The following is a 7,608-nucleotide window of genomic DNA, read 5'->3' as shown; positions in this document are numbered from 1 at the left end:
CTGGGTCTTTTATGCCTGATACCTGATCACTTTGACACATCATGATCACACAGGCTGGTGTGCTTCTTCCATGTGGGCTTTGTTGCTTCTGAGCTAGATGGCTGCTGTGTACCTTCAAGCCTTTAAGACCCCAGATATTATATCTTTTGATAGCCGGCACCATCAGCTTTCTTTACCACATTTGCTTATGCACCCGCTTTGTCTTCAGCAGTTGTGTCAGGAAGGTGAGCATCATAGAATGCCAATTTAATAGAAGAAACTATTCTTGCATTGAGGGAGTACTTGAGTGGAGGCCCAATGTCCTTCTGCTACCTTAATACTAAACCTATAAATATATGCACATAGATTGATTTCCCCATCCTCATATATATTTGCATATGTACATGCCTTTATCTAGACATCTATAAATGCCCTTTTCCTCCTAGTTCTTTCCTCTATTTCCTTTTACTTTCCTCTTGTCCCACTATCATGCTCAGTTCTCATTTGGGTTTCAGTAATTCCTCTTGGTTACATTACCCTTGATCACGCCCTACCAGGCCTTCTATACCCTCCTCACCACCGATTTGGATCACTTGTTGTTCCTTTGTCCCTGGCTTTGTTAACACCACTACCTTTCCCTCCTCCCCCCCCTCACATGTCCCCCCAGAACTGTCAGTCCCATTATTGTCTCCTCCAAATTGTTCATCCAGCCTATGTTATTTAGACAGATAATAACATGCACAAAAACAAGACAGAGCAAATCGAAGCAACAATATACAACAAAACATCAACAACAACAAACCAATGACCAAAAACAAAACAAAACAAAACACAAGAAAGAAAAGCTTGTAGTTAGTTCAAGGACTGTTTGCTGGCCTTTAGGAGTGCTTTCCAGTCCACGCCCTGGCCCCAAAGTCCACCTTCAGCACTCCCTGGGGACCTCGCCGCTCCGTTCCCTTGCTGTTCTGTTGCACCCCCTTAGAGTTTTGCCTCGGTGTGATGGGATTCCCACACTGTCTCCGATGTTATCCCCTGTAGGGCTATGGTTCAGTGAGGGACATCATGTCTCATAGTGGGGAGACTGGAAATCTTTAAGGAAGTAGAACGCCTTATCTTTCTCCTGCAGAGAAACTGGTAGTTTCACGTGCCCCACTATGCCACAAGGGCTCCAACCAAAAAACATTCTCCTACTGCCTCTTTTAACATACCTGGTTCCCTTTCTTTAGCCCCCAATAGCCTTTGCTCATAGCACCTAACTCCCACCCCCACCCCATTCCTTACTCCTCTCATTCCAATATCTTGTACCCCTGCTCATTTAATGATGTTGGAGGCAGATGATCAGCCACGAAGCCTGCAGACATTCCTGGCCAACTGTTTTTAGAGGTGAGGAGGCTGCTCTTATTCTATTTAGAGTTGCCAACTAAAATACCACTTAAACTCCTGGGGTGTAGGAGAATAAAAATAAAAATTCACTGTAATCCAGTCAATTACAACTCATACCGACCCTATAGGATAGGTTAGAATTGCTCTGTTGGTTTCTGAGTCTGTAACTTTGGGAGGAGAAGACAGTGAAAATGATAGGCAATCTTAGACATCTCTGAGCACACCTCACTGTCAAACTCACTGCCATCAAGTCAATTCTAACTCATGATGTCCCTATATTTACCAATATCTACTACCTGTCATCCATGAGGAACTCCTTTGAAACTATATTTCAATGTTGTTCTCTTTGCATCCCGTATAAAGACAAAATTCCAAGTCCTGTCACAGTGCCAGGCACAGAAGGTAGGCATGGTGTCATGTTTTTCTTCGTAAAATATAATATACAATTGCATGTTTAAAAACATTTGTAGACTTATTATGACTTTACCACCTAGTGATTTATGGTTAGAAGATGGAAGCTGGTAACACACGAAGATCAATGCATTCGGAATGGGCTTTGGAAACAAAGACCAGCAAAAACAGAAAAAGAAGAGAAGAATTGCCCAGTAGTGAAAGAATTAATTATGATCACAAGAACATATCAGCAATAACAACAATACATTTGTTGAATTTGATATTGTTTTAAGTGTTGTTATGGGTTGCATTGTGTTTCCCAAAATATGTATTGAAGCCCTCCTCCCATGCGTATGACTTTGGTCTGCTTGCAAATAGGGACCTTTGTTCTGTTAATTACATCATATCTGGATAGTGTGGATCCTAAGTATTATCACTTGTGAATGGTAAGAAGAACAGAATGGACACAGAGACACACACAGCGCTAAGACGTCACAGGCAAACAGGCACAGGGCAGATCCTACTGCAAGCCCAGGAACTCCACGGACTGTTGGCAATTATAAGCTGACAGAGGGGATGGGAATAGGTATCACAAGTTCAGAAAACACACATCCAAATTGAAATGAAGGGGACTGGATGTAGTAGAGACCCAAAGTCCACCAGCGAGACAATTGAACCGTTCAGGGCACCCTGTTATGAACCAGAACTATTCTCTAGTTCCTTAATATTTCCTCCCCTTACTGTTGAGGTCCATCTGTGATACAACTCATTGGTCGTGTTAGACTCGTGTATGTTCATTTAAGATCGATAGGTACATAGAAGTCAAGATAGATAACCCCTCAGAGACACTGGCAGAAGTAACGATTCCTGGAGAGTACAGGAAGTGAGGGGGAGGTGAGAAGGAAGGGGGAGAGGGGACTTGAGAGCAGTGATGATTGCATACCCCCACCCGATGGGACTGAATAATAGAACTGCATGAGAAGGGAAGGGATATATTGGAATGAGTAAGATGTGTCAATAAAAATATTATTTGAGAAAATAAGATGTTCTTCCCAACTCCCAGGTGCCCCCAAAATAAAAAATAAAAGCTGACATAGACAAAGAAGGATCATGAAATGTAGCCTCTGGACCTGTAAGAAAATAAAGTCCTGTTCTTGAAAGGCACCCCCTTGTGTTGCTGTGACGTAAGTGTTGACTAACTAAGCTAGAGGTCTACATATAGTATTGCCACATTATCTCTAATCCTTACAAAATACCATTTTATGGGTAAAATATTGATACTCTGGGGGTTTAAGAAACTCAAACAGGAAAAACAGAAGCTGTTTATTCCTAAATCAATAGAAGTAACTGAAAGGTTGCCAGTCTCATCTAAATAAGATCACACTTCAGTTTACGGCCCACAGTGCTACCAAGGACATAGGGAAACTTCAGCAGTCGTTAGGTTCAAGGCAACACCGGGCTCACAGAGAATGTCACTGGTAACTGCTTTGGCTTCCTACCTAGTCATCCTAATCACGCAGACATACAGAATTCACTGTTTTGATACTAAACTGCCACCCCTGCTTGCTTTAGACAAAAGGTCCATTGACCTTCATGGTGAATTTCAGTGTTTCCCAAACTTCCCTAAATGTCAGAGGCACTTAATATAAACAAAAATGTTCATGTTTCACTTTTGGCGATTTCTAATTCAGTGAACTTACCAGTGGTTTATAGTTGGTCTAGGAATCTAGCAGCCTCAAAGAGGCTTCAAGAAGTTCTCGGGAAAATGGAATGAAAAGATAATACAGATTTTGAAGCCCTTGCATATAATGAAGACATTTATATGAGGAAGTATGCCAGCATTGATTAGTAAGAATCTACTTACATCATTTAACCCAGTGGATTCCCCAAATTGAAATCCCTGGAGAAGTTTTTTATTCTAAAAGATGGTTGTAACCTAGCTGGGATTTTCAGTTTTAAAACTTTTACTTTGAAGTAATCTCAAATATAAGGAAAAGTTAAAGCACACAAGTAACTCTCCCCCAGAATCATTTATGTGTAAACTGCCAACATGATGCCCCAGCGCCCTCAAATCCCTTGAAATTCTCCCACAAAGAGAGACACTGTGTAGAGACACCAGAAACCCAGTCAATGCAGGGAAATCAACAGAGATACTTCAGTACCTTTTTCTCCTCAAACCCCATCATCGTTACCAACTGTTCCTTCCAAGCCCTTGACAGTAAAAGAAATGACTATAGAATCACGTGTTCAATGTATGCCATGTTCCTTTACATTATTTCATTCTGAAACGGCTCCTGAGTCTTTCCTTGATTTTCAGGATGCTGACAGTTGGAAATTGCAGGCCATTAATTTTGCAGAATGACCCTCAATTTCATTCTCTAAGGCAGTGGTTCTCAACCTTCCTAATGCTGCCACCCTTTAATACAGTTCCTCATGTTGTGGTGCCCTTCCCCACCATACAATAAAATTATTTTCTTTGCTACCTCATAGCTATTATGAATTGTAATGTAACTATCTGATATGCAGGATATATTTTCATTGTTACAAATTGAACATGATTAAAACATAGTGATTAATTATAAAACAATATGTAATTATATATTGTGAAATATTTATTTCGAATTACAAATAAATGAAATTTTGTCTTGAAGCATGGTGTAGCATGGGTAACAGTCTTAATATAGCAACAGTAAACTACATTGCTACATTTTGTGACAGTACGCATACAAAATCATCAGTGCGAAGGTTGAGATAGCTTCTTTCTCACCAGATCAGAAATTCTAGGTAGTCTTTGCAAGAGCACAACAAAGATCATCTTCCACAGCAAGTCTATTTCTGTATTTAGACTTGATAACTAACAAGCTGTAAAACTCTGTTTCACAAAGATATGTTGTTGGAAATAGAAGAAAAAGCCACAACACAGTCTCAGACAGAACAGGATATGACTGCAAACACTTGATCCAGAAGTTTGTAACTGGGATTGTAGAGAAATTGCTTCTCGCTCCATCAGTGCTAGTAAGTTCAATGAACTACTCTTGTGTATCTCAGGAACATCTTCAACTTCGACTGTGAATGGGCTTCTGGCAAGTGCAAATAGGGTGTCAGGTAGATTTGGAAAGTAAGACAAAATTTCATCTGCAAGCATTTGCAAGTGTTCTTTCACAGAAATTATCATTGTAATCCTTTTGAATGGTTCAATGTCATGTTCCTCATAGAAAGCAGATAAAGTAGGCAACATGTAAATTTTATTTTCATGCAATTTTTGTGTGTGTGTGCCAAAGTTGAAGTTTCATTTGGAATGACTGGATCTTTTCAGACAAATCGAGGCATGTTGCATTTGGTCTTTGCAGTGATCAATTTAACTCATTCAAGATGGCAAAGATGTCAATCATCTTTTTGTTAACCATTTTCTGCAGTTCACTTTTATCTCTGAAAGTGCTTCAAACTACGGTCTTGCTTTCTGATTAAAAAACATTTTGAGTTTATCACAAAGCTCAAAATCACGTTTTTAAACTTTTCCTCTCAATAACTGTCTCACTTCCTTCTGTAATTATTGAAGTAAAACTATACTGTAAAATTTCTCACTATATTTTCTTTTCTTAACGTTCTTCTCTACACGATCCACTATCATGGGATGTTTTGTCAACGAAAATAATATACAACAATCGCTTTAATACAAAAGATGTTACATGGCATAATTCAGTCAATAGAGTTCATTAAAGTGTCCTATAATTTACCATTCTGGGTTTTTTTTTTTTTACATATCTATTACTATCACAAGGGGGCAGTATTCACCTCAACCATAGATGAATAAAAAAAGACCAATCAGCATCCAGATTAAGTTCCCATGGTACAGATTTTTTTTGCAGTAGTTGATGATTTTACAGTACATGGTTTTACATTTACCCATTAATTATAATTCATAGAGTGTTGTTTTAATTCCAATACCGCTGCTTTCAACACAGTAGCTGCTTTTAACAGAGTAACTGCTTTCAACACAGCATCTGCTTTCTACACAGCAACTACTCTCTACAGAGTAGCTGTTCCCAACATATGTGTGACTGGTTCACATAAGTACATTATGGCGCCAACCATGTCACATACACCTGTATTTGTAGCAGGTGTATGTGATGGGGTTGACATGATGATGTCATCATGCCAGATACTCATATGTGGGTTTAACTGCATGTTGGGCAGACCCACCTGGAAACAGATAGAGAAGCAGTGTTATGGTTCCTAAGACCATCGGAAATATGTGTTTTCCAATGGTCTTAGGCAACCCCTGTAAAAAGGTCGTTTGACCCCAAGAGGTTGTGACCTACAACCTCAGGCACGAATTTTATAATGACACTTCTCATTCCTAATTCCATTAAATTTTGTTGAATGGAGCTCCAACACAGTCCAGATAACGTCCCCATCAAGTGCATGAATTTTGTTGACATTTTAATCCATTCGGGAAGCTGGCAGGTATCCAGAATGAGATTTGTCATAGATCAGCATTTCACCTTTTATGAAACAAGAAAACCACTCATTCACCTGATTTCCCCCCATAGCGCTGTCCCTGTAAACTGTGTTCAACATCATAACAGTTTCTGTGGCATTTTTTCTGAGCAGGAAACAAAATTTCACAGCTGCATGCTGTTCTCTTAAATCAGCTATCACAAAAACCGAGGTTTGAGCAAAACTGCTTTTATGAAAAAATTCACTATGACCAGAGAAAACTTTCCCAGGGTGCACTAACTCAGAGTGGGTTGCTTGATGTTTGCCTAGTGGGAAAAATGTATACCATGAAAGCTCTACTCTGCCCAGTGCAATTGCTTTGTGATTGGTTTGTGTGTGTGTGTGTGTGTGTGTGTGTGTGTGTGTATGTGTGTGTGTGTGTGTGTTTGTGTATCTCTCTGCTTTCGCTCTACACACACACACACACACACACACACACACACACACATTGGAGTCTCTTTTACCTAAAGGGAATGAAGAACAATGTTGAATTTCAAGACTCCTGAAATTTCAAAGCCTGAAATGACATACAAGAGGGGTTGTACTCCACCCACCACTTTAATCCTTTTCCCAAGGCCCAGTTTTTTCACTTTATTGTAGCCACTGTTGACATAGCATACAAAAACACAAACAAACAAACAAAACACGGAGGTCAAGCTACTGCCAATTCACAGCAGCTCTATAGGACAGGGTGGAACTGTCCTCATAGGGTTTCCAAGGCTATCAATCATTACACAAGGAGATCGCCATATCTTTCTAGCACAGTGACTCTGGTGGGTTTGAACTGCTTACCTTTCATTGAGAAGTCCAATTTTTAGCCCAGTGTACACCATCAGGGCTCCTTAGATATATCATACCCAAAGCCACTGCCACTGAGTGGATACCAACTCTCTGCAACCCTCTAGCACAGCGGTTCTCAACCTGTGGGTCGCGACCCCTTTGAGGGTTGAACAACCCTTTCACAGGGGTCACCCAATTCATAACAGTAGCAAAATTACTGAAGTAGCAACAAAAATAATTTTATGGTGTGGGAGGGGTCACCACAACATAAGGAACTGTATTAAAGGGTCGCGGCATTAGGAAGGTTGAGGACTACTGCTCTAGTGGGTTTCTGAGTCTGCAAATCTTCCTTGGAACAGACAGCATATCTTTATCTCACAGAGTCACTGGTGGGTTTGAACCACCAATCTTGAACCACAGCCCAACACCAAACCCACAACACCAACAGGACATTTTAAATATATCATATGCATTGGTAAATGATGGAAAAAGAAGCAAGTAAGAAAGAAGGAAGTAGGTGTTGACAAACCTGGGACAAGGGAACAAAAGCTATCTAAAATTGATGGCAAGGAG

This window comes from Tenrec ecaudatus, chromosome 4, assembly GCF_050624435.1.
Source record: "Tenrec ecaudatus isolate mTenEca1 chromosome 4, mTenEca1.hap1, whole genome shotgun sequence".
NCBI classification, from domain to species: Eukaryota; Metazoa; Chordata; class Mammalia; order Afrosoricida; family Tenrecidae; genus Tenrec; species Tenrec ecaudatus.
Note: the sequence above shows the minus strand (reverse complement) of the source record.